The sequence below is a fragment of the Chaetodon trifascialis genome, chromosome 21 (assembly GCF_039877785.1).
Source record: "Chaetodon trifascialis isolate fChaTrf1 chromosome 21, fChaTrf1.hap1, whole genome shotgun sequence".
Lineage (NCBI taxonomy): Eukaryota > Metazoa > Chordata > Actinopteri > Chaetodontiformes > Chaetodontidae > Chaetodon > Chaetodon trifascialis.
Window position 1 is genome coordinate 11991113 of NC_092076.1, and position 14100 is coordinate 12005212.

The window sequence follows — 14100 nt, forward strand, 5'->3', positions numbered from 1 at the left end:
CAAAGCAAATTCTGAAACAGGTGGAAGAACATGTCAAACTAGGCCAACGCTGCCATCTAGTGGTAAAAACACTGTGTCGTCTCTAACAGTAAATGTGGGTACACTTGTAAAGCTGTGGGGGTATGCTGTGGTTATCTGTGGTCTAGATAAGCAGTGAGACGCTGACCCTTTTGAAGACTTTTTGAATCAGATGAAAGGTTGCACATGATTGGCACAAATAATATAATCAGATAAACTGGCTATTAATCTTACTCATTTCCAAATTTGTTAATTAACTCATCCACAGTTTAACTCTACAGTTCAGGTTGGGTAGCCTAGAAAACTCTCATTCTGCATATAAACTGACTGTGGTTGATTAAATCTGGGATAAGCATCAATTTCAAGACATTTATGAATGTGTTCTACTTGAACAAGGCTAAGAGTCTACAGCAATAGTAGCAGCTGTGTGAGGTTGTACTTGCCGTAGCAATGCTTTGAGCTACATGCTAACATGCTCAAAATGACATCAGTAACATGCTGAAGTGTTATGTTTACCATAGTCACATGGGTATGTCATAAGTTTGTCAAGAATTTGGTCATAAATGGCAGTCCAATGACTTCTGAGACATTTCACTGAAACCTGCAAATGTCAACCTGAGAGTGTCACAATAGAACAAGTCGGTCATTGGATTCATCCTCTGGGTGTCATGAATGCTGTTGAGATATTTCAGTCTCAACCAAAGTGGTGGACAATAACATCCAAACAGCTGTGCTGCCAGCACGGCTAAAAAGACGCTTAATTACAAGGCAGAGATGAGGAACAGTGTTCTGTTAGCCAAGGAGTTAACTGTGACAATACAGGATATAAAATAGCATAAAATTGATCAACATCTAGAAATCCCATTAACGTCAGCATCCATGCTCCTTTGTTGCCACAAGTGCATCAACTGAATGCTCACACACCAGTCAAAACTGGTAATAATTACAATTTTTGATGTTGATGGACTTCAGCAAGCAGGAAATACTGAAACATTTAAAGGTTTCTTCTAATTGACTGCAGATTTATTTGGCCATTATTTACTATCAGTGTGCTTGAATTGAACCTTCACCATCATCCACTTCCAGCTCACTGGATTATAAGTGATTCATAGAGAGGCTCTGTAGCCTTGGGTGGCATTGTTGTGGCCATGCAATTTATTAGCTAATCGACAAGACAGTGCCAGATTCTGCCGCTCATGAATATCACGGCGGAATGAGAACCAGAGCGTGAGCTTTCATTAGTGAGCGTTTCGGCTCTCTTGCTCTTTCTACATCTTCAGAACACACATAGAGTTCAAATGGGAACTCCCAAGCGCTTCCAGCTGGCAACACTTTGGGATAATGATGCTGGATTCCACACAAATGAAGGGTCTAAATACCATCAGAGAGGTACCTGAACCCCCTCCTCAATGCACAGACATGCATGCATATATGTGAAAACGCACTCGTACTTCCAAGCAATCTTCTCTCTCTGTGGGTTAGTCACACATGTGTTACACGCTGAGTGGGAAAGCCAATTTCCCACCGTCATCCTGGACAGTCGCTGCTGTCAAATGTAAGCAGCTAACCCAAAAATAATCCCACAGCGAGTCAACTCACGCACACACCCAGGCCGGCACACATCCTCAGAGTCTTCAGGAGTGCAGATTGGGTTACTGCAGAGTCCTAGCTGAGCCTCAAGGTATCCTCATTTAAAAACTCTGTGGTTGAGTCATCAGTGTGAGCTGGGCAGAGACCCCCTTCAGTGGTGTGATGTCAAAATGATGGATGGGACAATAATACAGGCAGAGGAGCTATTGATAGCTCTTTTTCCTTAATGTTGACACACTGATACCACACACCACAAGCAATGGAAGTGTGTGTGGCACTCAGACAGAGGGACAGAGAGACACACACACACACATTGCACAAGGACATGCTGGTATTATACCCATTAATATCTCTTCCGTTCCCACTCAGGGCTCGAGGTCTTTGAAGTGGAGTGGCAGCTGAGTCCTGAGCGAGTGAGTGTGTGAGAGGATGTATACAATAACGCCAACGTGCCGTCCTGACTTAAGATGAGTCGGCAGAGGGAAAGTAAACAGGCGGGGTTCCCCGTGTGGCTGTCGTTATAAACAGGGGGTGTGCTGAGAGGGGCTCAAGCTGTTTATTTTTACATGGGACCTCAATGTCGTTTGAAGTGCCCTCAGTGCTTGTGCTCTCTTTCTCTTTTTTAACCTAATTTTTCCATTTTCCCCCAAACCCTGCCATAACCTTCTCCCCTGAACCCTAACCTTAACACCACCCACCCACCCTCTCTGGGGTTCTCGCCAGCAGCTAACTAATTATCAGTCGGTTGGGTTCCACCGTGCCCCTGCTCTTGGCCCACTTCTCTGCCCGCGACTGTAAAGGCATATGGATATGCAGTTTGCTTCATGTTTCTGAGCGGTGACACAGAGTTTCAGAGCTGAACTGAAGGGCATCAGCAGGAGTGTGCAGAGTTGTGAAGGTGCCTTTCAAGCAGTAGCACCCTCACAGTGGGGGAAATGTCAGATATGTGGGTCTGAAAAAATACTGGATACTTAAGAATAGGATAGGAAAGCCTTTATAAGGCATGTGAAAGTAATAAGAAGTGCATTACAGCCAATGTTGCTGAAACCCATCAGTATTTATCAGTGTTTTTAGTAAACAACATGCATAAATAGCAACCCCAGTGTTGTTCTCAATCACTTACAGCTGTTATGTAGAGCATCATTACTTTTTTCAGTGGGCACCTCAGTGAAAGGTGGTGCCATTATGGTTCATATTTGATAAAAATCCACAGATAAAAAATCATTAAATTTAACAAAAACATCCATCTGCAATACAAAATGTACTTGTACAGCAAATAAAGGTACATAAAAAGATCAAATATACAGAGCAAAGATGTTGGGCAGGAACAATAATCGTTGCTGAAACTGAATCTTTTTCCAACAGCATGATAGTGATGTTAGTCACATGCCAAAACTTAGTGTGATCTCTGCTGAGAGTTTGACGATTGCATGCAGGCTGAATAAGGTCAGAGATAACGGGAGTGTTTTTATTACCCAGAAGACTTTAAAAAGTGTTAACCGGTTGAAGTGGGTCCATCATTACAAACGCATGGCGTGCAGACAAGCACTGTTAAAACGCCCGCAGAACATTGTGTACATTCTGGTTAGGATGTTGGAGGAAAACATTTATGAAGTGATTCATCAAAGTTTAAGATTGTTTCCATTTGATCTAACATTTTGGTCATAAAACTAGGGTCTTAATATTCTAATGAATCAAAGCCTGTAAAATGTGGAAATGTTTTAAAGCTGTTTTAAAAGCTACCAGAGGAAACACTCAACGAAGGGGAAATCCTTTTCTAAAGGCTGAAGTCAATCCAGAATCATGATAATACAATGTGAACTGATCAGTTCTTGCACTGGTGGACATACCACATATAAATCCTGCTGTGTACCCATTGCTAATCCACGAAGCAATTATGACTGACAGGAAAATATTGGTTGGAATAATAAGTCAGAAAATTACACTGTTTATATAGAACTTCAACCATGAATCATCATTTTATTTTGATCACAGGGCTACAGGTCTTTCTCAACGCAAAGATTGTGACTCGTCAAGCACAGGTGTAACTAATAACATTAATGATGGCTGCATTCCATTATGGGTTTTAGTGCCAGCGTCTGTTGTGCATGCTGGCTCACTTTCAGGCCTTACCGGGACAGCTAAATGGAAGAGAGTATCATTAATGTTATCAGGAACACCTGTGCTTCTTGCCATGACAAATGCATGTATTAATAAAAGTCTGTTAAATTACCTAGATGGCTTTTAAGAAACGTTGCTTAATCTTTTTATTCTTTTTTATTATAGGGTCTCTAATTATGACGACTTCTAATATCACGAGCACATTTATGAATTTGGGCTGGCAGAATGTAAAATAAGTCTGAGGTAAACTGTGGGTGAATCCCTGGTCGGAACCCCGGCGGAGCTTTACAAGTGCTCAGCCACAGGAGGGCGCCCTCTCTCCACTGAAAGCCAGGTGGATGGGTGGGTGTGTGTATGTGTGTGTGTGTGTGTGGGGGGGGGGGGGGGGGGGGGGGGGGGGGGATTCCCTCTGGACAAGGTAAGCATCCCTCCTTGCGCCCAACAGCAGGGGCGCCCAACAGCAGGGGTGCCAAAAAATGAAGCGAGGAAAAAGCCGGAGGCTGACATTTTCTCCAGGGTGTCCGCCGCAGGGAACCCAGCGCTGAGAGCCCCGGGCTTTGAGCACACAGACCACTGAGGCTTGTCCTGCAGACAAAATCAGCAGACTGATCCAAGTGCAACAACTCTAAAGGACCGAGGAGAGCTCCCCGCTTGAATCCCATTTGACAGCAAGTGAGTGTGTTGCCTGTTGTTCGCCTTGCTTTCTTTCATTCTGTCTTTAACGCAGTCCAATCTCTCCCAGTTGTAATTGGAGAGATAATCTACCGAGATTAGTGCCTGGCTGGCGGGGCTTCTTTATTTCACAGATATGCGTCAAAATTGGCCCTCTATAGAAAAATGCGTGAACGTGGACTGTACTGACAGTGTGGAAACAGATTCTATATCTGCGCTAGAAACAGAGGCTTCTTGTTGACAGCAGAACTGCTGAGTTTGTTGTGCCTGAGTGTAAGATTTTACAGTATTTTGTTTCAATTCCACAAAACTCTGATGGGCCAAATAATTGAAATCTTGAGCCTGTTGTGATTGTTCCACTTTCTCTATTTGCTGGCCTGTTCTCTCAAATGTCTCAAATCTTTAAACTCAAGCATTTTTTAAGTGAAAACATAGGAAAGCAAATGATGAAAGTGCGTCTACGGCGTCATTCCCAGAAAATTTCCGAGTTAGTAAAAGAGAATAAAAATAAAGACCAGGGAACAGAGGAAAAAAAAAATACAAGAGTATCATGAGGATTCATTATAAAACTAATTTAGACTCCGGTTAAGCCGGTGAAAAAGTTATTTTAGGGTCTGACAAGTGAGAAAATCGCCAAGATGGAGAGAATTTCAAAAGAAGACTTGGCTTAGACAAATAAAAGAATAAAGTAATTGGACAGGAGGCCAGAGGAGCATAAGGAGTAAAAACAATAAATACAGCCTGCAAGTTTCCTGGAGAAAAATGTGTCAAGTTCTCAGGACCTGGTGTAATTCATGACATAGACCTACTGCGCAGTAACTCGTCTTTTATCCTGGCTCGAGTTTGATTGAATTTAATTGATTTTTAGCCTATTTTTGATGAAGTTGGCACCGGTTCTCCCTCAGGAGTTTAAACCCATTAACTGACATTGTCTTCTTCATTTTTTTCTGCCCCATTGCTTCGCTGACATCGTTAATTAGTTTTGGCTGCAGGTGTGTTCTGGTGTAGGCGTCACGCACGCACGCACGCGCTCACACGCGGGAGGAGGATTGGGGTTAATGCTTATTATTTTAATTTATCCGCGGGCTTGAATACACATGTATACTGTCTTTGTTTGAGATGATTTACTGGAATAAAGGCACAAAAGCGCAGCTCGGTCCCGGGCCGGGCCGGGCCGATCCGAGCCGGGCCGGGCTGTTCCCCCCAGAGGATGGTACAGTAAATACAGGAGGAATGTTGATCAGCTTACAGCGGAGCCGGGAGGTGCTCGGCATTTGATCGGCCGTGATGCTCGAACAATGACCCGCCGGAAGGCAGGCTGCACCTGCGCCAACAGAGAGCAAAGCGCGGGCTGTCGCCTATAAATTAACGGGAATTATAAAGATCATTGCGGCTGTCCTCGCGGTTCTGCTGGACTGGATTTTACAAATGTAACATATGTTGGTCTATGCGCATTGGCGGGATGAATACCTTTAGCAGATGTGATTGACTAGGACAATTTGAAAACAGCAAACAAAAAACACACATTAATGCCTCAATAAACAGTCCCCACTTGTGTTCTCTGACTCGTTTGTGCAGATTGATGTCAATATTAATATAATTCATCTCTACCGACTGCAATTTAAATAACTGTTTTAATTCCAAAGTGACCTCTCCAGTGCGCTTTTACGCACACTCTCGCCTGATGGGCTATATAAATTGCTAGCACTCATCATGACACATCACATTTAGCTGTTGCTCTTTAGCCTACACACTAAGAGAGGGTTATAAATCCATATGAACGCACTTAATGAGTTAATGTGCCGCTGTCATGGCTGAGGGCGCAGCGCCACATTTTCTGTGCCAGAACGAAACTCTTTCTCTCACCCCCCCCCCCCCCCCCCCCCCCCCCAACCACACACACAGAGATAGACCATCCTCGTGATGCAACCACGAGGCAATGCCATAACATATTTAATGTGATGCGATGTTATTATGACATATTTAATAAACCCATCCAAACGTCAACATTTTTGGTGCCTTGGCGCACAGGCTAATAAATCCAACATGCGTTGGACTATTAGGATTAATAAGTTCTAACATGTTGCATCTGCCTCTTGTTTCTGTGGGCCCCGGAACCCCGCTAGGCCTTCTCTGTTTCAACAGGTTCAACGTTGTGTTCTCATTACGACCTCCATATGGCTGCCTGTGAACACAGCGAGCTATGGGGCATTTAGAACAGGCAGCGCAGTAAGAATTAGTCCGTAAAGCGGCGGAGGTATTTGTTGTAAAAATGAGACCAGTTGTGTTGTTTGAGGGGGGAAAAAATCTTTAACGAAGTTGTAGTTTGGTCAATTGTTTATTTTCGTTTGCGCGTTATTTTGGCGACGTAACTAAATTATACGCATCGCCAAATTACAGGTAAAATGAAACGTAAGTTAACAAAACAGAGTGGGGCTTATGGAATATCTAACACACACACACACACACACACACACACACACACACACACACACACACACACACACACGCTCTTTCTCTCTCTCTCTCTCTCTCTCTCTTTCTCTCTCTCTCTCTCTCTCTCTCTCTCTCTTTCTCTCTCTCTCGCTCGCTCGCTCGCATACACGGCTGGGGAAATCTGGGTTTGATTTTAATGGGGAGTAGCCTACCCCGCGCTCGCTTTACAACCTATGGATGTACCGGACTGTTTTCAGTTGGTTTGAGCTTCGGGCGCGGATGGGTGCAGTCGTCCACTTCCTCTCGGCGTCCCCTCACTTTTGACTATGGTGCGCGCGTTTCTCTTGTCCTTAAGTATTTTGACTAGAGAAACACGAGACACTTAAGCGTTTGGAGAGGACAGTTTCTGACGGAAGAGAACCTAAAGGCTAATTGGTGTGGATCTCAGGAGACGTCCTTTTTACACCCAGAGACAGCAACGTCCACGGCTTGACACGGGGTAAGTTTCTAACTTGCGGGTCACTGTATCTGTTATTTCACATCCGGCGTTTTCGTGTTTTTGTGGAGAGCAGATTTCCAATTTTACGCACCACTTACTCTCTTTGAAAAGTGAGTGACTCACAAAGCTGTCACTGGCTGTCCATTACCTGCCATTTGTTTTAAATGAAGCCAATGACTGTCATTACTTTATTATAGGCTGAGATTGTGCGGCTGTGCTGTAAGTAGGTGTTTGGGTCGCTGAATCAGCGGGGCGCGCTGGATCAGAGCGGCGGACACCGCAGGCAGGTGTCATCGTCCTCGGTTTACAGCTGGCCCGTGGGTCACAGCAAAAAAAAAAAAAAAAAAAAAAAAAAGGAAAAGGGAGGAAAAACAGCCAGCGCTGAGGTTTTAATACGAGGTACAAGAGGTTGGCTATACGGAGCCTGTGAGCTTTAATAGCGACTTGGAATCAGAGCCAAGTGCGAATGCCAAAGCAAGCAGCGCGCTTCTCGGTTCCCGTCTTCCTCGGCACTGGACTCGCCAAGTCTCCCAATGCGTTTGTCACTTCTAATATTTTCCTTTTCGCTTTGACGCCACCACGTGCATATTGAAAAACATTTGTGTGAAAGAAAAAAAATCATTACTGAAGCTGTTTGCTGAAGAGCATCTCAGATTTAAGTCCAAGAGCGGTGTCAGATAACAAGTGGTGTCTTCTCTGCAGTTAATTGGGGATTAAAGTGATGATAAGCTTCATTTGACACATTGTGGCCAAGGTGTGACAGCAAACAACAGCCTGGACCATCATGATGAGCCCCACCCTCACCCTCATCTGCTCCCCACTTACAAGCAGCAACAAGCCTGGAAGTGAAAGAGAGAGTCCGATACAGATTGCATATCTTAACTGCTTCAATAGACTTAAAGTATGCCCCTATTGCTCACTGAAACAGTGTCAACCACTTGACCTACTTCTCACTCTCACTGCAACTGACTGGAACCGGTCCATGAAGACGGCCTCTGAACCCTCACTGTTCACCGGGGTCAGAGAGAGCACACAAGTGTAAACTACAGGAAATGTTTGGGTCGACTGTGTGTGGTGGAGCGAGGTGCTGCTCATCTGGAGCGAGGCCACCGGTTTCCTTGTTTTTGCAAATTAATCATCATTATTTAATTGCATCACACCTTGCTTCCATCAATAACAGTGGGAGAGAGGTAGAGCCAGGAGCAGCTGAAGGCACATGATGTGGAAGCTAATCCAAAGCAACATAGTGCAGATTTCATCCACTCCTCTGTGTGTGTGCACGCGTGTGTGCGCACTTGTATGTGGTATTTCTGACCCCAGAGAAAAGCGGATGGATGGAGATGGAGAAAGTAGTAGCAGTAACATAAGCAGATCATTTTCTCCTCCTTTTGAAAAGCAGGATTCTTCAGAACTCTTGGCTCCATCCACCTGAGCGAGTAAAGTCAACACATCCAATATATTTTTCCTCTATGGCTTCAGCAGTTGGACGGAGGCGAAACGCGATGCTAGATCTCTCTTTTCTGTCAGTCACTCCTTTCCTGTTTTCGCCGGGTGAAACCATCCTTACGTTCCTCGAGTCACTCTTTTGTCATATTGAACAAATAGCCTCAAGCCGATAAAAAAAAAAAAAAAATGCTCCGCTCAACTGTGACTGTGCTGGTGAAGCTGTCAGTGAACTCAGAGATCAGAATGATCACCTTTCATATTACAGCTGTACTGCAGGAGCTACCACCAGGCTCTGGCTCCTGAATCCATGGCGAATATTACACTAAATGTTCTTGAACGTACTCCATGTGGAATTGCACATGTAGAAATGTTATGTTCTCTCCTTCCTGGTTCATTCCCATCCCTGATGTGAATTTAGATTTGGACGTGGAGATGGATGTGGTGTGATAAAGTACCCACATCACACGTACGCACACATTCATTGTGTCTCTTTAGAGGTGAAAATGATTTCCAAATGCTGCCTTAAGTGGCTGTGTGTCTTTTCTCTCAGTGACAAATTGGGTGTGTGCTTATCTTTCCTGTTCAAATACCTGCCATTCATCGGCGTGACACCCAAGATGCCTCTCTGTGTGAAGAGGATCCAGGGGCAAAGATTCACATGCTTCATCCTGCCACTCCCTGCACCCCGCCAGGCCTGCATGTGTCAGCCACACATTTCCTCCAGATGCACACGGATATGTGAATGTGTGAGGTCTGCATGTGTGTCTTTGCCCACTTAGGACCTGTCAACCTGCTTATCTTGGACACGCAATAGACGTCCTCTGTATTGATGGCAGATTCCTCAGATGTGATGGGTTGATTTTTGCAAAAGAGCTACAGCTATTTACATTCTGATCATCTGTTAAGGGATTAACAGTGGACTGGATGTATGTTTGCTTCTCCGAGTGCTATGACAACCGTGTACGCTAGCTGCTAGCTCAGTTCTGCTGACAGTTATACAGCATGTGAGCACAGAGGGCAATGCAACACACTTAAAATACCAGGCTGCTGCCGTCAAGCTGGTCCAGCTCTTCGCTAGCATGCTAAAGGAGAAGAAGAATGACTGTCGTTTCCGCAAGTGCTTATGTTCAAGTGACATTATCAAGTTGAGGTGACGTTGTTATAGAGCGGCAGAGTCCATGTGGGCAGTCGGTCGGGGTGGATGGATGGGTCAGCTAAACATCGGACTTCAATACGTGAGACCGCCGTTCATTTCCTGTTTTAAACCAACAGTCAACATTGTTTTTTTTAAGCATGACAATCGCTCAACAATCCAAACCACAATGTTTCCGTAATCTTAACAAACTACATATTTTAATCCAAGCCATGATTTTTCCCTAAACGTACTCAAGTCGTTTTTGTCCAGAGCCCCCAAAAGGTCTCGGTGGGAATTCTCTTTTCTGCAGTTCTTTTGCGTTACCTTGCAATACTTTTGTTCGCATTGCGTTTTGTGTTCTCTCTGATCCGCAGAAAGCACTGAGCTGTATTGTGAAAAATGTATTAGGCCAGTGTATTATGTCGTGGACCGCTGCAGCCGGGCAGAGCAGCTCCAGCGGTAGTTCAAGTTGTTCAGATCAAAAAACGCTTGCGTGTCATTTTAGAGAGCTTGGACAAATGACGCATTTGTCATTTGCTTTGGATGATTTGTGTCGTGTTATCATCAGTCGAGCCGAAACACAAATATTTCACTTCTTTCCCCTTTTCCCTGGAAGACGACCGGCCTCTGACCTAAACACGAAGGTCGCCCGCTGCGTGTTAACATTGCCATTGAGGGAGAATGAGCAGAGGTGGAGATAGGGAAGAGAGGAACAAGGGAAGAGGGGAAAGGGAGTTGTCTGATGAGTCACATGCTTTGGCGTCCTTTACAGTGTGTCTTCATTACAGTGCGAGCGTGGGCACATATTTGGGATGAACACTACTGTAGCGCATGTGTTTGTCCGTCAACAACGTGTGTGTATTTAAGTGCGATGTATGCAACCGTGTGAGTATTCCAAGCACTTAATAAAATGATTTGTGGTTTTTTTCCCCCTGTGAGTTCAAAGCGGGCCCTTGCTTTCGGCTGTGGGGTAGAGGTTGCTCTTGTGCAATGGAAAAAAAGAGACTGTTTTCCTGTTAGGGGGGCTTTTTGGGAAAACCGCGGCTCTGCCTACCGCAGCCAGCCTTCAAAGGGTTTTGAAAGAGTGCTCACCTCTCCTCTCCTTAAATCCTTCCATCTCTCTAAACGAGCTACTTCCTCTCGTGTCCGGGAACACCTCACCTGCCTCTCCCCGACCACCAGCATCCAACCACACTGCTGCAAAGCTGCGGTCAGGGTTACGCTCAGGTCCATGGGAAATGTTCAATCAGGGAGCCCTCAGTCCACCCACGCACTCAAAACAGTGTACTCTGGGAACTTTAACCTCTCGACATTTTTTGCACATCTTCATCATCTGTGCATGGCCTTCATCCAGGGACAAACTGAGAATGTGCGGCTCTGCCCGCCATCGCAGGGAGGCGGGTGTCATCCCTCTCTCAGGCGCATCTTGACAGCACATGTCCCGGAAATATTTCTTGTATTTGAAAGCAGATCACAGTTTGACAGAGGAGGCTGTAAATTTTTTGAACTCTTTCGCTCAGTTAAAAATCCAACACAGAGGGCAAATTTTTTCCTCCTTCACTCTCGAGTTCACAGCTACATCTTTAATTTGTGAGGCCCTTTGGGAACTTCTTTGTAGTTACACTCATTATTTTCAGTGACACCCAAATATTGTTTATTAATCCTCAAAGGTGATTCAAATCAAATGAAATTTTGGGTGCTTATTTGGTTTTATAGAGCACTATTATTGATTTGGTCTGAGAGCTCAATTTTTGCTTTTTATTAAAAACAGTAATTCTATCTTAAATCATGTTAAAACCTGAAAAAACCTACTTATAAATTTGAAATTCACATGAAAAAAGGAAAACATTTGAAGTTGAGTCACTTCAGAGTTGAATGGCTCTGTGTTTCTAATTTACTTTAGAAGAAACTTGGCTCAGACTCAACATCTCCATTTTTCTTTTCACATGGTTTTATTGCTGAAACAAACAAGTTCCTATAAACCTCAGTTAACAGTTTCTTGTTGCAGCAGCAAATACTGTTCGGATATGTTGGGACATGAAATCTGTGTAAAAATGAAACAAAGAGCCCCCCTCCTTGTTCTAAATATCTGTATTTTTCCTGTCTTTCTCACAAATTAACCCTGTTTAACCCTGGGTCCAGTGAGTCACCGTTGCCCAGAACTTTCTGCCTGCTCACGTCCTTTCCCCTCCCTGCACTGACCTCACAGAACACTTCATTAACAGAAAAAGACACCACAACTTGTCCTATCAGCATTTTTCTTCTGAAGTGTGTGCACGATCAGTGCAGTAGCTTAGCACAACTTCCTGTCTGTGAACCTGTGAGAACAGGCCTGACCTCATATTCCAACTCGTGCTGTCTGTCTTCTGTCCTCCTGTTCGGTTCTGGATCAGGTTCTGTTGATTTAAAGAACCGCTGTCGGACTCAGGGCCAGCCGTGTGGGCTGGGCCACAGAAGCTGCTGCATTCCTCTGCTGGGCGTTCTGTCTTTCTCCCTGCAGTGTCTCTTTATGCCAGACGCAGAGATGGAAAGGCCGAGATTATTTTACGATAGTTTTACGATAGTTTTTTTTTTTTTTTTTTTACTCCTGCTTCGTCTTCAGCTTTGCAAGTATTCGAGAGCCTTAGATGTGTTATCCAATCGTCATCCCGCTAACAGATAGCAACATGTTCAGGTGCAGCAGTTTGCTCCTGATTGATACTGAGGTGAGAGTGAACAGTTCTGAAAGTTGGAATTAGAGTAAAGAAAAAAAAAAAAACTTGGAAGATTTTCTGATTAAACCTTCCAGAGACACACACACACACACACACACACACACACACACACACACACACGCACAGCCTCAGAGCGGACATAAGCGGGCTTTAAAAATTTGTCAGTGATCCCCCTGCTAATGACGCTCTCAGCTGTGAGAGTTGACCCCCTCCTGCCCTCGGCCCTCCCTGCTCCTCCTCCCCTCCTCCTCAATCCCTAATGAATGCCAGCGAGGAACTCTGAATACCCTACACACACACACACACACACACACACACACACACACACACACACACACACACACACACACACACACACACACACAAACGCTTACACAAACAGCAGGATCGTCGTCACCGCTGCAGACGCGGCTATCATCATGTGGAATTCAGGCCAATAATATCTGACCCCTGTTACCTGAGGCCTGTCAGTCATGTTGATTCATCTGGACAGGTTTATTTACCTCTTAAATGTGTGTGTGTGTGTGTGTGTGTGTGTGTGTGTGTGTGTGTGTGTGTGTGTGTGTGTGTGTGTGTGTGTGTTTGTGTGTGTGTGTGTGTGTGTGTGTGTGTGTGTGTGTGTGTGTGTGTGTGTGTGTGTGTGTGTGTGTAAGCATACAGATGGTAAGGATTTGATGATACCGAAGCAATTAGTCAATTAATCGATTAGTCCATTGGCGGAAAATTTATCCCCAAAACTTTCACATTTAAAACGCGTCAAAAATATCATCAATTGTTTAAAATCTGCAGGTTTCACTTCCTCAAACATGAGCATTTGCTGCATTTCTGTTTTCCTATCATTGTAAACGGCAACATCTTAGATATTGTGACATCTTCAGGAAAAGATTTTAAAACATCAACAGATTATTCACTAATGAAAACAATCGTGGATGTGATGTCGTGTTATTCAGGTGAATAGCATCAACGACAGCCTCACAGCATATGCAGTCTGTGCACAGGGGGGATTTCTGACTTTGTTGCCGCTCTCACTGTTCTTTTATATTCATACAATGCATCTGTCCATAATGATAATGAGAATGAAGGTGGCCCTGTTGTTAGCCAATTAAAAAGTCCTCCATGGTTCTGGGCAGCCGCTAATAGCCCCACCAGGGATTACTGTACAGCAGACTGGAGGGACAGCAGGGCACCAGTTCGGGCCTCAGCTTGCTGTCATCGGAGAGAAGCAACCCTGCAGACCTCCATTCACTCCCAGTCTTAGTGGGGCCACCACGCCAACTCTAGAGCAGCGTGAAAAGCTCCCACTTGGGATACAAAGTGGCTCAGCTGTCCCTCTCCTATCTTCACCTCCCACGGCGCCCTCCTCTACACCCAAGCCAAATAAAGCCTCTCAGCGACTTCTGTTTTCCTAATCTGTGAGCTCTGACAGAGGCGCCCACGCTTGAAAGAGAGACAACTCAACATGGGATGAT